This window comes from Phyllobates terribilis, unplaced genomic scaffold (genome assembly GCF_046119375.1).
Source record: "Phyllobates terribilis strain yellow unplaced genomic scaffold, ASM4611937v1 Scaffold_134__1_contigs__length_4944459, whole genome shotgun sequence".
Lineage (NCBI taxonomy): Eukaryota > Metazoa > Chordata > Amphibia > Anura > Dendrobatidae > Phyllobates > Phyllobates terribilis.
Window position 1 is genome coordinate 827,724 of NW_027362894.1, and position 13,562 is coordinate 841,285.

Here is a 13,562-nt window from a genome sequence, read left to right on the forward strand (position 1 = left end):
GTTCGAAGCTCTGGCGAGTTACGGCCTAAAGGTGAAACCCTCCAAGTGTCACCTCCTGAAACCAAAGGTGCAATACCTGGGACACGTGGTGAGCGCTGACGGAGTGGCTCCCGACCCCGATAAGATCACCGCAATTAAGGGATGGCCAAGCCCCTCCAGCGTAAAAGAAGTGCGGCAGTTCCTAGGGTTGGTAGGCTACTACCGAAGGTTTATTCCCGGTTTCACCAAAAAGGCAGCGCCTATGCAGGACCTCCTGATAGGCCAGTCCCGAAAGGCCAAGAACCAGAAGCCGCCCTTCAAATGGGAAGAGCTAGAAGAAGAGTCCTTCCGCCAGCTGAAGATGGCCCTCACGGGGGATGAAATCTTGGCGTACCCGGACTATAGCCAGCCCTTCATCCTCTACACCGACGCCAGTAACATCGGGCTAGGAGCCGTACTGTCCCAGATTCAGCAGGGGAGAGAACGAGTAATCTCCTATGCCAGCCGAAAACTGCGACCCACCGAAAGGAACCCCGAGAATTACAGCTCATTTAAGCTAGAGTTCCTGGCCGTGGTATGGGCAGTCACCGAGCGCTTTAGGCATTACCTCGCTTCTTCCCGGTTCACCGTATACACGGATAACAACCCGTTGACACACCTGGACACGGCAAGACTCGGTGCCCTGGAGCAGAGGTGGATGGCCCGTCTGTCCAACTACGAGTTCACAATCAAATACCGGGCAGGACGCTCCAATACTAACGCGGATGCCCTGTCCAGGATGCCCAACCTGCCGGACGAAGGAGAAGATCCGGAGGGACTGGAAGAAGTTGAACTCCCTGCGTTCCACCGTCATGGGACTATCCAGTATTCCCACCGGGTAAGGGGTAAGCAGGCTGCTACGTTGAACCCCTTACCCCACTACAACTGGGCGGAAACGCAAGACAGCGACCCTGCCGTCCGACTGGTGAAGGAGATGCTGACTCGGCCGGAGGCTCGCCTTGAACCAGACGCTCCGGAGGAAGCCAAACAACTATGGGCGGAGAAGAGTCGACTATTCCTTTACAAGGGGAAGTTGTGCCGCAGAATGGTCAACTCCCGGACGCATGAACTACTCTGGCAAGTAGTGGTGCCACGAAGAGACGCAGCCATGGTGATGGAGGCATACCACGACGGAGCTGGACACTTCGGGTGGAAAAAGCTGGAGTTCCTGCTGCGCGAGCGGTTCCACTGGGTAGGCATGAGGGGAACCATCGAGAAGTGGTGCAGAGACTGTGGCCCGTGCAATCTGAGAAGGAAGGACCGGGCCAGCCAGAAGACTCCCCTGCAGTCCATCGTCACCCGGCAACCGTTGGAACTGGTAGCCTTGGATCATGTAAAACTGACCCCAAGCAGAAGTGGCTACGTCTACGCGCTAACCATCGTGGATCATTACTCCCGGTTCTTGGTTGTCGTCCCCGTCAAGGACTTAACGGCTCAAACAGCAGCTAGAGCCTTCCAGCAGCACTTCTGCCGTCCACACGGGTACCCGGACCAAGTGCTGACGGACCAGGGACCTGCCTTTGAAGCGGAGGTCTTCCAGGAATTCTGCAATCTGTATGGCTGCCGGAAGATAAGGACGACACCCTACCATCCGCAAACTAATGGACTTTGTGAAAAAATGAACCAGGTGGTAATGGATCTGCTAAAAACATTGCCCCTGGAAGAACGCAGTCTGTGGCCTGAGAAGTTGCCCGATCTGGTGGACCTATACAACCACATCCCGGTAGGTTCCACCAACTGTACCCCGGCTTACCTAATGAGGGCGAGACCTGGTAAGTTACCTGTTGACCTGGAATTGGGAGTCCTGACACCTGAGGACACTTCACCAGAAACAGACTGGGACACAGAGAGGCAGCAGCAGTACCGGAGAGTACAAGAGAGCGTGGAGCGAAGTCTCTGTCAGGCTAGGGAAAGACAAGAGAAGACTTACAACCAGTATGCTCCCGCTGTTCCCCTGGTACCCGGAGAGCAGGTCTTGAAGAGGAAAAGACGGCTCCACAAGTTGGATGACCAGTGGGAGAAGGACCCGTACACCGTACTGCCCTCAAGCCACGAGAACCCGAAGGTCTGTACCATCAGTAAAGACGGAGGGGAAACCACAGCCATTGTATCCCGGGACCACCTGAAGAAGTGTCCCGAACAACTGAGGAACCCTGAAGAAGAACAAGAAGACCATCGACCCGTAGAGGAAAGGGAAGATATGGTTAGTACCGTGCTCGGGGACTTCCCTCGGTCTTGGACTCAAGTCAATGGTGCAGTTGTGGTACCCGTACTCACCTTCCTCCAACCATCATCCCAAGAACCTACGGAGCAACGGGTAGAGCTGGAAGAACAGCCGGTCCAGGAGGCAGAAGACTCCACACGAGTAGAACAGGAGAATCAACCCTCTGCTTATAGTGAGCCTGCCGTACCCCTAGTGAGACAAAGAGCCGGTAGACAGCTGCCCAGTTTACCCTTGACAGCTCCTACACCCTGTAGTTCAGGGCCAGACAGTCAGCTCCGTAGGTCCACTAGGGCCACTAGAGGCCAGTTACCCGCACGCTGGAGAATTTGAAGTGTAAAAATAGTTTTATTTATGTTTATCTGTGTATTGTTGCTTGTGTATAATTTTGTGTTTCCAGTTGTTTTTAGGAAACCTTGGTGGATTTACCGGGAATCCTTGTATATAGTTGGAGCGTAACCCAGGATGGACTAGAGACTGTTAAGGACTCGGGGTAGGACAGACCCCTACCTGGTTACGTCTCCCTGTGTTGGTGAAATGGACACCTTTGCTTTCTTCAAAGACTGCACCCGGTTGCGGACACGCCGTAACCATCTTGTGTGTTTTTCTTATTGTATTGTTATTGTTATACTTTGTTATGTTTTTCTAAATGTGTTTAGTCCCGGAGTACTAAATTTCACTAGGGGGGAATGTGGCACCCCAGGGGTCTGGTTTTCCACAGTAATGTAATGTTATGTCTGAGAGCAGGTGGGAGGTCCTTTGGTCAGGGATCCTGTGCATGCCACACCTCCTGCCCAGTCTTGGGAGGGGAAGAACTTCCCCTGTAAAAACCCGGGGCTGAGGCAGGGAGAGTCAGACAAGGAGAGTGGAGAAGAGAAGCAGCATAGGAAACAGCAGAGTTACAAGGAGTCAGGGGCTGGCAGCTGCAGAGCTCGCCCTGACTAAGAAGATTCTTTACCGGACCCGGAGTCCGAGGCTGTGGGGACTAACTCCTACCCAGCAGCAGAATCCGTCAGGCAGGGGATTTCAGGTCCTCTGGCCCAGAAGCCCGAAGGCACGGTCACACGCGTGGGACCAGCACCGCCATCGTGGAGCGGAAGCCATTAGAAGGCCCCGAGTCACCGGCCATACGGGTGAGCACCACACGGTACACTCAGGGACGTGGGCTACTTACATCAGCTTCTAGCAAGGTAGCCAGAAGAGTACAGTCAGTTTGGGAGGCCTACAACTACGCCTGGCCAGGGGAGATCCCATCTGCTCAAAGACTGACCAGGCCCCGTTTGCTAGCAAGTACTCCGGGAGGGTCTGTTGTTGTTACCAGTAAAGACCCTGAACTACACCGTACCGTCTCTGAGTGGTTCCTGCTACCCCCATCATCCACGTCGGCTGCCCTGAGGCCATACCCCTCCCGTTGGGGGTTATACTATCACGCTGCACAATCCTACCACCGGCCTCAGCGGTCTGCCCTGCAGCAGCAGCTTCCTGGCTGCACTCAACGGGTGGCGTAGTCATCAACTATTTACTACTAATAGACTGCCGTCTAGTTTGACTCCCTGGGCACAGACCGGGTCACCGCCACGAGACTACAACCCTCCACTGATCCGGCTCCGGGTAGGCTCCCGCGTGCGCAACGCAGCGCGACACAGGCCCAGGGGCGCGTCACAACCACACGCATCCGACACGCCAAAATTTTACTGAATACCTTGTAATCGGCGTTCAGAAGCGTAATTGGCCTCCAATTACTCAAACACCTTTTATCCCCTTTCTTATGGATTAAGACCACCACTCCCTCCTTCATTGAACCCGCAAGCATCCCATTCTCCCACATAAACTGACACACTTCCACTAAATCCATACCCATCACTTCCCACATCATAACATATAGCTCCACAGGCAAACCATCCTTCCCAGGCGTCACATTTTTCCTTGCACCAAACACCGCTTTCTTAACTTCCTCCTCAATCACTGCCTCACATAGACCAGAACATCCATCCTTATCCACCTTACAATCCAAAGTCTTAAGCACTTCTTCTTTCAAACTCTCATCCACCCACTTCCTGCCAAACAACTCAGCATAAAACGTGAGCACTTCCTTCATTACATCCTCCCCACTCACACAAACACCATCCACATCAAAAATCTCCTCCATACCCTCCTTCTTACCATTTATTTTTTTAAAGAAATATCTTGAACACTTTTCATCTTTATCAAGATGGACCACCTTTGACCTAAAAATTATTTCCCTTCCCTTCCTCTCCAAAGTCCTCTTCAAATCCTCTCTCGCACTTCTTAACAAATCATCCACATCCACACCACACATCCTCATTTTCTCCAGCCATTCCACCCTCATCATTAAATCTTTATATTGACTCCTAACCATGGCAGCCTTTTTATAGCCCCATCGACGAAAAAACTTTTGCACTTCATACTTCATCCAATCCCACCACACCAATACACTTTCAAACTTACTCTTTTGAGATTTACACCAACTATATTTTTTCTTAAAATCATTCACAATTCTCTCATCCTCAAGCAAACTCACATTCAATTTCCACACACCTCTCCCATGCACCCGCCTTAAATCCCCTCTAAAACCACCTTTCAGGCACACATGGTCCGAAAAAGGAACTGAAAATTGAGAAAAACCATCACATATTATATTTTTAGAAAAAAACATCCTATCAATCCTAGATGTTATCCCACCCCTGTCAGCTTTATAGGTTGGTGGTGGTGGCTTCCCCAAATAAACCTCAGCAGCATCAAAAAAGAAAAAATCAGAAATAATGTTTGCCAATTTTTTTCCTGAGGCATCAACTTTCCCCTCAGTTACACAGTTAAAATCACCTGTTACTATCACAGGGATCCTACCAGGTAATTCTAAACATAATTTATCTAATAAACTTAACCTGTCTTCTTTTTTTGTAGGACCATAAATATTTATAATTTTAACTTTCCACCCCCTCCCACACACAACTGCAGAGATGCAACGACCCACCTCTATTACCTTATAATATTCAAAAACAAAATTTCTATTATTTAATACTATCCCAACTCCATCATTTTTATTCCCACTAGAGCCAGACCAGATATGCTGGCCATATGGCCAATCAGCGTCTTCCAGGGGTTCTTCTATACCACACTCCTGTAGACACATAATATCAAAAGAATGGTTATGTAAGAAGTCCAGAATCACAGATCTTCTAACTCTAGACTTTAAAAGTCTTACATTAAGGGACGCAATGTCCCAATTTGGTTTAGAGACCATTCTTTGGCTCAAAAACCAGAAACACCAGTCTCAGCAAAAAAACATGCCTTCCTTATCCTTTGTCATCCGGCGAACTCCCACTTAGCTGAAAGATAGTGGACTCCAAATTCTCCTCCAGGTAAGCCGTTGACGCAGGAGAAAGAGAAACCACTGGGTAATCCAGCTCACTCACCGGACTTGCCACGCATTGGCTACTTGATGGTTCAGACAACCGGGCCCTTTTATTCTTAGCGCGGTCCGGTTCCTCAGAAGACCTCACCCCAGTCTCAGTGAAGTCTCCTTGACCTCCAGCTCCCTCTTCATCCATACTTTCACTGCTCCAACTGAGAGCCGGGTCCCCTGGGATTTCCAAGGCTCCCTCACGTTCTTCACAAAAGGAGTCAATGAAACCCCCCTGATAGGAAGAAATGTCCATCTCAGCTGCCAGAACCTCTTCCACTCTCCCGGGCTCCACCAGTAGGTCAGCAGAAGCCCTCACTGGAGCAGTCTCCACACGCTGTTCCACTACCTTCACCCTGGAAGAAACTGCGGCCTCAGGTGCCACACTCTTAGGCCTCGGAGAGTTCGAGACCACCTCAGAGTATGCCCTTGCCTTGCCCTCGTTCGCACGACGAGTACAATCCTTAAAGGCATGCCCCTCCATACCACAAGCATTGCAAACAATTGGATTGGTACAGTCCTTAGCAACATGCCCACTTTGGTTGCACTTGGAGCAAACAGGCACAGCAGTACAAACCTCTTGTAAGTGTCCGTACTTCTTACATTTCCTGCAAAAAACTGGGGCCTCAGGAAAGAAGAGAATACCCCTATCTCTCCCGATAGAGAAACTTTGGGGAGGGTAATGAACACCTCCAGGCTCCGAAGAACTTTCCCCAAATCTGACAAAATATCTGTATTTGCCAGTCCATAAGTTCTCCTCGTTCATGATTTTGTGACTGTTGCTCACAAAGTCACAATGCCTCTTAAGAAAAGTCGCAATGTCATGTTCGTGCACAAAGGGATTATACATAAATATGACTAGGGGAACATCACCTTTGGAGTACAAGACTGTAAAAGTCAAACCATGCAAGGTTGGATTCTTCTCCTGCTCCCTCAACTTCTTATACAGGTTCCGGCAAGCCGCCATAGATTGTAGCACCAAGACATACCGTCCTTCTTTCCGGGATTCCTGCAGGCAGACGATGTTTTCTCTTGTCACTTCCAGGATTTTGAAGATCACCTCGTGCACCATATACGACAGATTGAAACGCTCTCTGACAGCAGCATCAACTTCAATGCGGAATGCATTGCGAACCCGATTGTCATCGGTCCCAGCATAGCGTATCTTCACGCCCATTATGATCACTCTCTCGTTCCTCCTCGTTCTCCCCCTAAAGCAGCAACCGGCTTAAGCCATCAAGATGGCGATGCCGGAAGGCCAAGGGAAAACACTCAAGGACCCCAGACAAGACACTTGGTCTTAGCCAAAAGGCCGAGAAGCGATAACCAGAATTGGTTTCAAACTACGGAGCCACCCAAGGATCCTGAAAAGTCCATTTGTGGAGATGAGCTCCTGGACTCCCGTTAAGAAGACATGTTGTCAACCTCTAGATCCCTTACATGCCTGCACTTTTCGGCTTGCTGCTGCTGCAATCCACGCGTTTTAGATCTGCATAACTCCACCTCTTTAAACACAGCACCTTCACCCCCTGCTGTTCCCACCCGCCTCAACACCGTTGGAAGGGAGGAGAACCAATTAAGGCGGGGGGTGGGGTGGAACGAGCAGCTGTCTACCCTTAGCAGGAGGGCTCCTGATTACATACCTCTCCTGCTGCTGCTGCTGCTGGCTGTCCAGCAGCAGACTGAAGGTGGCTGCTGCTGTGCACAGGTATATAAAGGCTCAGAGCCTATTATGACACGCGCAGCCAGCGTTCCATTGCCACATTCCATCTACTGCAGGCAGGATACCTGGCTGGCTGAATGTCGCTGAGAAGCTCACAGAGACCGCCATAAGCAACAGTTTAACAGAATGCCACAGACTAATCAACCAAACTTTTTGGGTTGGGTTCTCTTTTATAGTCTGCAGGCATTAAATGAAAGAAGTCAGTGTTCCAGCAGAAGGAGACAACGTTTCAGAAAAGGCATTGTAGCAAACCAAAAAAGAAATTTTAAGCGCAGCAGAGTAACCAGCGCACATACCTGTTAGCTCAGGTGAGTTTAAAAGGCTGCTGTTGATAACAAGGGCATTTGCTAAATAGATGGTGTGTGTGCAACAATATACTGAAAGGTCAATTATATTGTGCAGCTTATCTCACCACCTGTAGTTATTTAGGTGAAAGCTCCAAAATGCTTGCCTAATATGTCTGTTTATCCAAAAGGAAGTAAAAAGGGAGAGCTAGAAAGATAGCATTGCATCACATTACATGGCAATGCAATGCACAGTTGCTGAAGTTGAACCAAAATGAGCTTGTAATCTGGCTTCTGCAACTTTGAACATGAAAAATCCAATGAGGAGAAGAAAAGCAAAGCCAAAGAGTCCATCCCCAAATCCGACAAACAAGCAAAATGAACAAAAAACATTGAATTCAATTCTTTCTGATTTTAGAAACTGCATTAAAGAAGGGGTGCACCGGTCCTGGAGATACTGCAATACCAGGTCAATGCGTGGAGTGGACAGAGCAAGCTCTTTTTCCATCTCCCTGTTCTAAAAATCCATTTAATATATGGTCCCCAGATAGGGGACGTATCAGATATTAAACTGATAAGAACAGATACTACACTTGATCTTAGCCAAAAGGCCGAGAAGCGATAACCAGAATTGGTTTCAAACTACGGAGCCACCCAAGGATCCTGAAAAGTCCATTTGTGGAGATGAGCTCCTGGACTCCCGTTAAGAAGACATGTTGTCAACCTCTAGATCCCTTACATGCCTGCACTTTTCGGCTTGCTGCTGCTGCAATCCACGCGTTTTAGATCTGCATAACTCCACCTCTTTAAACACAGCACCTTCACCCCCTGCTGTTCCCACCCGCCTCAACACCGTTGGAAGGGAGGAGAACCAATTAAGGCGGGGGGTGGGGTGGAACGAGCAGCTGTCTACCCTTAGCAGGAGGGCTCCTGATTACATACCTCTCCTGCTGCTGCTGCTGCTGGCTGTCCAGCAGCAGACTGAAGGTGGCTGCTGCTGTGCACAGGTATATAAAGGCTCAGAGCCTATTATGACACGCGCAGCCAGCGTTCCATTGCCACATTCCATCTACTGCAGGCAGGATACCTGGCTGGCTGAATGTCGCTGAGAAGCTCACAGAGACCGCCATAAGCAACAGTTTAACAGAATGCCACAGACTAATCAACCAAACTTTTTGGGTTGGGTTCTCTTTTATAGTCTGCAGGCATTAAATGAAAGAAGTCAGTGTTCCAGCAGAAGGAGACAACGTTTCAGAAAAGGCATTGTAGCAAACCAAAAAAGAAATTTTAAGCGCAGCAGAGTAACCAGCGCACATACCTGTTAGCTCAGGTGAGTTTAAAAGGCTGCTGTTGATAACAAGGGCATTTGCTAAATAGATGGTGTGTGTGCAACAATATACTGAAAGGTCAATTATATTGTGCAGCTTATCTCACCACCTGTAGTTATTTAGGTGAAAGCTCCAAAATGCTTGCCTAATATGTCTGTTTATCCAAAAGGAAGTAAAAAGGGAGAGCTAGAAAGATAGCATTGCATCACATTACATGGCAATGCAATGCACAGTTGCTGAAGTTGAACCAAAATGAGCTTGTAATCTGGCTTCTGCAACTTTGAACATGAAAAATCCAATGAGGAGAAGAAAAGCAAAGCCAAAGAGTCCATCCCCAAATCCGACAAACAAGCAAAATGAACAAAAAACATTGAATTCAATTCTTTCTGATTTTAGAAACTGCATTAAAGAAGGGGTGCACCGGTCCTGGAGATACTGCAATACCAGGTCAATGCGTGGAGTGGACAGAGCAAGCTCTTTTTCCATCTCCCTGTTCTAAAAATCCATTTAATATATGGTCCCCAGATAGGGGACGTATCAGATATTAAACTGATAAGAACAGATACTACACTTGATCTTAGCCAAAAGGTCGAGAAGCGATAACCAGAATTGGTTTCAAACTACGGAGCCACCCAAGGATCCTAAAAAGTCCATTTGTGGAGATGAGCTCCTGGACTCCCGTTAAGAAGACATGTTGTCAACCTCTAGATCCCTTACATGCCTGCACTTTTCGGCTTGCTGCTGCTGCAATCCACGCGTTTTAGATCTGCATAACTCCACCTCTTTAAACACAGCACCTTCACCCCCTGCTGTTCCCACCCGCCTCAACACCGTTGGAAGGGAGGAGAACCAATTAAGGCGGGGGGTGGGGTGGAACGAGCAGCTGTCTACCCTTAGCAGGAGGGCTCCTGATTACATACCTCTCCTGCTGCTGCTGCTGCTGGCTGTCCAGCAGCAGACTGAAGGTGGCTGCTGCTGTGCACAGGTATATAAAGGCTCAGAGCCTATTATGACACGCGCAGCCAGCGTTCCATTGCCACATTCCATCTACTGCAGGCAGGATACCTGGCTGGCTGAATGTCGCTGAGAAGCTCACAGAGACCGCCATAAGCAACAGTTTAACAGAATGCCACAGACTAATCAACCAAACTTTTTGGGTTGGGTTCTCTTTTATAGTCTGCAGGCATTAAATGAAAGAAGTCAGTGTTCCAGCAGAAGGAGACAACGTTTCAGAAAAGGCATTGTAGCAAACCAAAAAAGAAATTTTAAGCGCAGCAGAGTAACCAGCGCACATACCTGTTAGCTCAGGTGAGTTTAAAAGGCTGCTGTTGATAACAAGGGCATTTGCTAAATAGATGGTGTGTGTGCAACAATATACTGAAAGGTCAATTATATTGTGCAGCTTATCTCACCACCTGTAGTTATTTAGGTGAAAGCTCCAAAATGCTTGCCTAATATGTCTGTTTATCCAAAAGGAAGTAAAAAGGGAGAGCTAGAAAGATAGCATTGCATCACATTACATGGCAATGCAATGCACAGTTGCTGAAGTTGAACCAAAATGAGCTTGTAATCTGGCTTCTGCAACTTTGAACATGAAAAATCCAATGAGGAGAAGAAAAGCAGAGCCAAAGAGTCCATCCCAAAATCCGACAAACAAGCAAAATGAACAAAAAACATTGAATTCAATTCTTTCTGATTTTAGAAACTGCATTAAAGAAGGGGTGCACCGGTCCTGGAGATACTGCAATACCAGGTCCATGCGTGGAGTGGACAGAGCAAGCTCTTTTTCCATCTCCCTGTTCTAAAAATCCATTTAATATATGGTCCCCAGATAGGGGACGTATCAGATATTAAACTGATAAGAACAGATACTACACTTGATCTTAGCCAAAAGGCCGAGAAGCGATAACCAGAATTGGTTTCAAACTACGGAGCCACCCAAGGATCCTAAAAAGTCCATTTGTGGAGATGAGCTCCTGGACTCCCGTTAAGAAGACATGTTGTCAACCTCTAGATCCCTTACATGCCTGCACTTTTCGGCTTGCTGCTGCTGCAATCCACGCGTTTTAGATCTGCATAACTCCACCTCTTTAAACACAGCACCTTCACCCCCTGCTGTTCCCACCCGCCTCAACACCGTTGGAAGGGAGGAGAACCAATTAAGGCGGGGGGTGGGGTGGAACGAGCAGCTGTCTACCCTTAGCAGGAGGGCTAATGATTACATACCTCTCCTGCTGCTGCTGCTGCTGCTGGCTGTCCAGCAGCAGACTGAAGGTGGCTGCTGCTGTGCACAGGTATATAAAGGCTCAGAGCCTATTATGACACGCGCAGCCAGCGTTCCATTGCCACATTCCATCTACTGCAGGCAGGATACCTGGCTGGCTGAATGTCGCTGAGAAGCTCACAGAGACCGCCATAAGCAACAGTTTAACAGAATGCCACAGACTAATCAACCAAACTTTTTGGGTTGGGTTCTCTTTTATAGTCTGCAGGCATTAAATGAAAGAAGTCAGTGTTCCAGCAGAAGGAGACAACGTTTCAGAAAAGGCATTGTAGCAAACCAAAAAAGAAATTTTAAGCGCAGCAGAGTAACCAGCGCACATACCTGTTAGCTCAGGTGAGTTTAAAAGGCTGCTGTTGATAACAAGGGCATTTGCTAAATAGATGGTGTGTGTGCAACAATATACTGAAAGGTCAATTATATTGTGCAGCTTATCTCACCACCTGTAGTTATTTAGGTGAAAGCTCCAAAATGCTTGCCTAATATGTCTGTTTATCCAAAAGGAAGTAAAAAGGGAGAGCTAGAAAGATAGCATTGCATCACATTACATGGCAATGCAATGCACAGTTGCTGAAGTTGAACCAAAATGAGCTTGTAATCTGGCTTCTGCAACTTTGAACATGAAAAATCCAATGAGGAGAAGAAAAGCAAAGCCAAAGAGTCCATCCCCAAATCCGACAAACAAGCAAAATGAACAAAAAACATTGAATTCAATTCTTTCTGATTTTAGAAACTGCATTAAAGAAGGGGTGCACCGGTCCTGGATGTTAGGATCATTCAGCCATGGAGGGTCCTTGTTGGAGTCGGGGTATCCCCGTAACAAGAAATACACAGACACGTAGTGTATAATCAAGTACTGGGAAGCCCCTGAGCGCGTCTCCCTCTATGGGTGCTGTCCCTTTATTTATAATAATAATCTTTTTTTTTTTTTTTGTCAGACATGCGCAGTAAAATGCCTTTGTTTCACAGGCAGCGAAATGATGATTCATAACAATGGAATGTTGATAAGAAAGTTTCATAAACAAAAAGTGATAATTAGTAGAAGGTTGCTGAGACAGCTAAAACAAGTTACAATCTAGTTTCTGGGCGTCAGTCCAAATGTCCAGATAAGGGAAGAATAACTTCATCTGTGTCTTACATCGTAGTCTTGCGTGAAGTACAACTCCCATCATCCTCTCAGTCCCCCCTTTGATTCTTCCTTATGGACTTTTGGTAGAAAACCTGGTCCGGGAGTTCTTTTCTTTCATATTCTTGAGTCCATATTACAAAGCTTATTTATGCATATTAAAATAATTTTTAATCCTATTTTAAACACTACATATATGACTACTATAACTAGCACAATCTGTAATATACCTTGCAGAATTTCAGCCACCCAACCTCCAATACCCTTAAACCAGTTCTTTGGGTTGAGAAAGGAGAAGGTGTCTGACCACCAGCTATCTTTATTTTGGTCATTGTGTCTGTCATATTCATCCCACATCTGCATCAACATTGGATACACAAAGAAAGTGCTGAATATTTTATTAGGAATTCCCATTTGGACCACATGTGGCCTACCTGAAGGTCTAGGCGAGTTGTCGGCTGCTCTTTTGTATAGTGTGTGTTTAGGTACTGCTTGCATATCTACCTGCTGATTCTGAACTATAAATGTGGCCGGTGTTAAGCGTCCTAGAGTACATGTACGTTTTATTCCTACTGGGAGCCATTTGTATGCTCCATTTCCACAAATCCAGAAGGTTCCTTCAGGCAGATCCCATATTGCAGAGTGTTGGAGCACCAACCTATGTACCAAATCTAAAAATTTAGATACATTCTGAAGTATACACCAAGGGGGTTTTTGACCTAATGGACTACAGTATCCTGCATCTGGATTTTCACAAGTCGGTGTACCTGGGTCATATGCACTTGACTTATTACATAATATATTACCTGGTATCTTTGAACATGTATCATTGTTTCCATCGGGGAATAATTGTGAATATTTCCAACCATTATTGTGTATGTATTTTTCTACTATATCAGGTTTAAAAGGTTGAGAAGAAGATACTGTGCTACTAAAACTGAGTTGTATATTTTCTGTAGGAATTAACCCTAAGTCTGTTAGTCCCGTCTTATTTCTAGGAACCCATACACCTCCTTTAAACGCTAAATATTGTAAGTTGTTTATTTTTCCGGTCATATTACCTTGCCACCAGGGAAATCCCACCCACCCCACAACTGGGATGGCAACAGTGGTGTTCCATAATCTAGAATTAACGGTTTGGTTATTTGCTAATTTGT

General features: G+C 47.0%; 3 non-coding genes across 3 annotated transcripts; all 3 read right to left on the bottom strand.

Annotated features, from left to right (window-relative positions):
- Window positions 1-8,102: 8,102 nt before the first annotated feature.
- Window positions 8,103-8,293, bottom strand: LOC141204545 (U2 spliceosomal RNA). The gene has a single exon (XR_012275406.1). It is a non-coding gene; the product is annotated as a U2 spliceosomal RNA (small nuclear RNA).
- Window positions 8,294-9,408: 1,115 nt separating this feature from the next.
- On the bottom strand, window positions 9,409-9,599 carry LOC141204195 (U2 spliceosomal RNA). The gene has a single exon (XR_012275164.1). It is a non-coding gene; the product is annotated as a U2 spliceosomal RNA (small nuclear RNA).
- A 1,115-nt stretch (window positions 9,600-10,714) lies between these two features.
- LOC141204143 (U2 spliceosomal RNA) lies at window positions 10,715-10,905 on the bottom strand. The gene has a single exon (XR_012275115.1). It is a non-coding gene; the product is annotated as a U2 spliceosomal RNA (small nuclear RNA).
- Window positions 10,906-13,562: the final 2,657 nt, after the last annotated feature.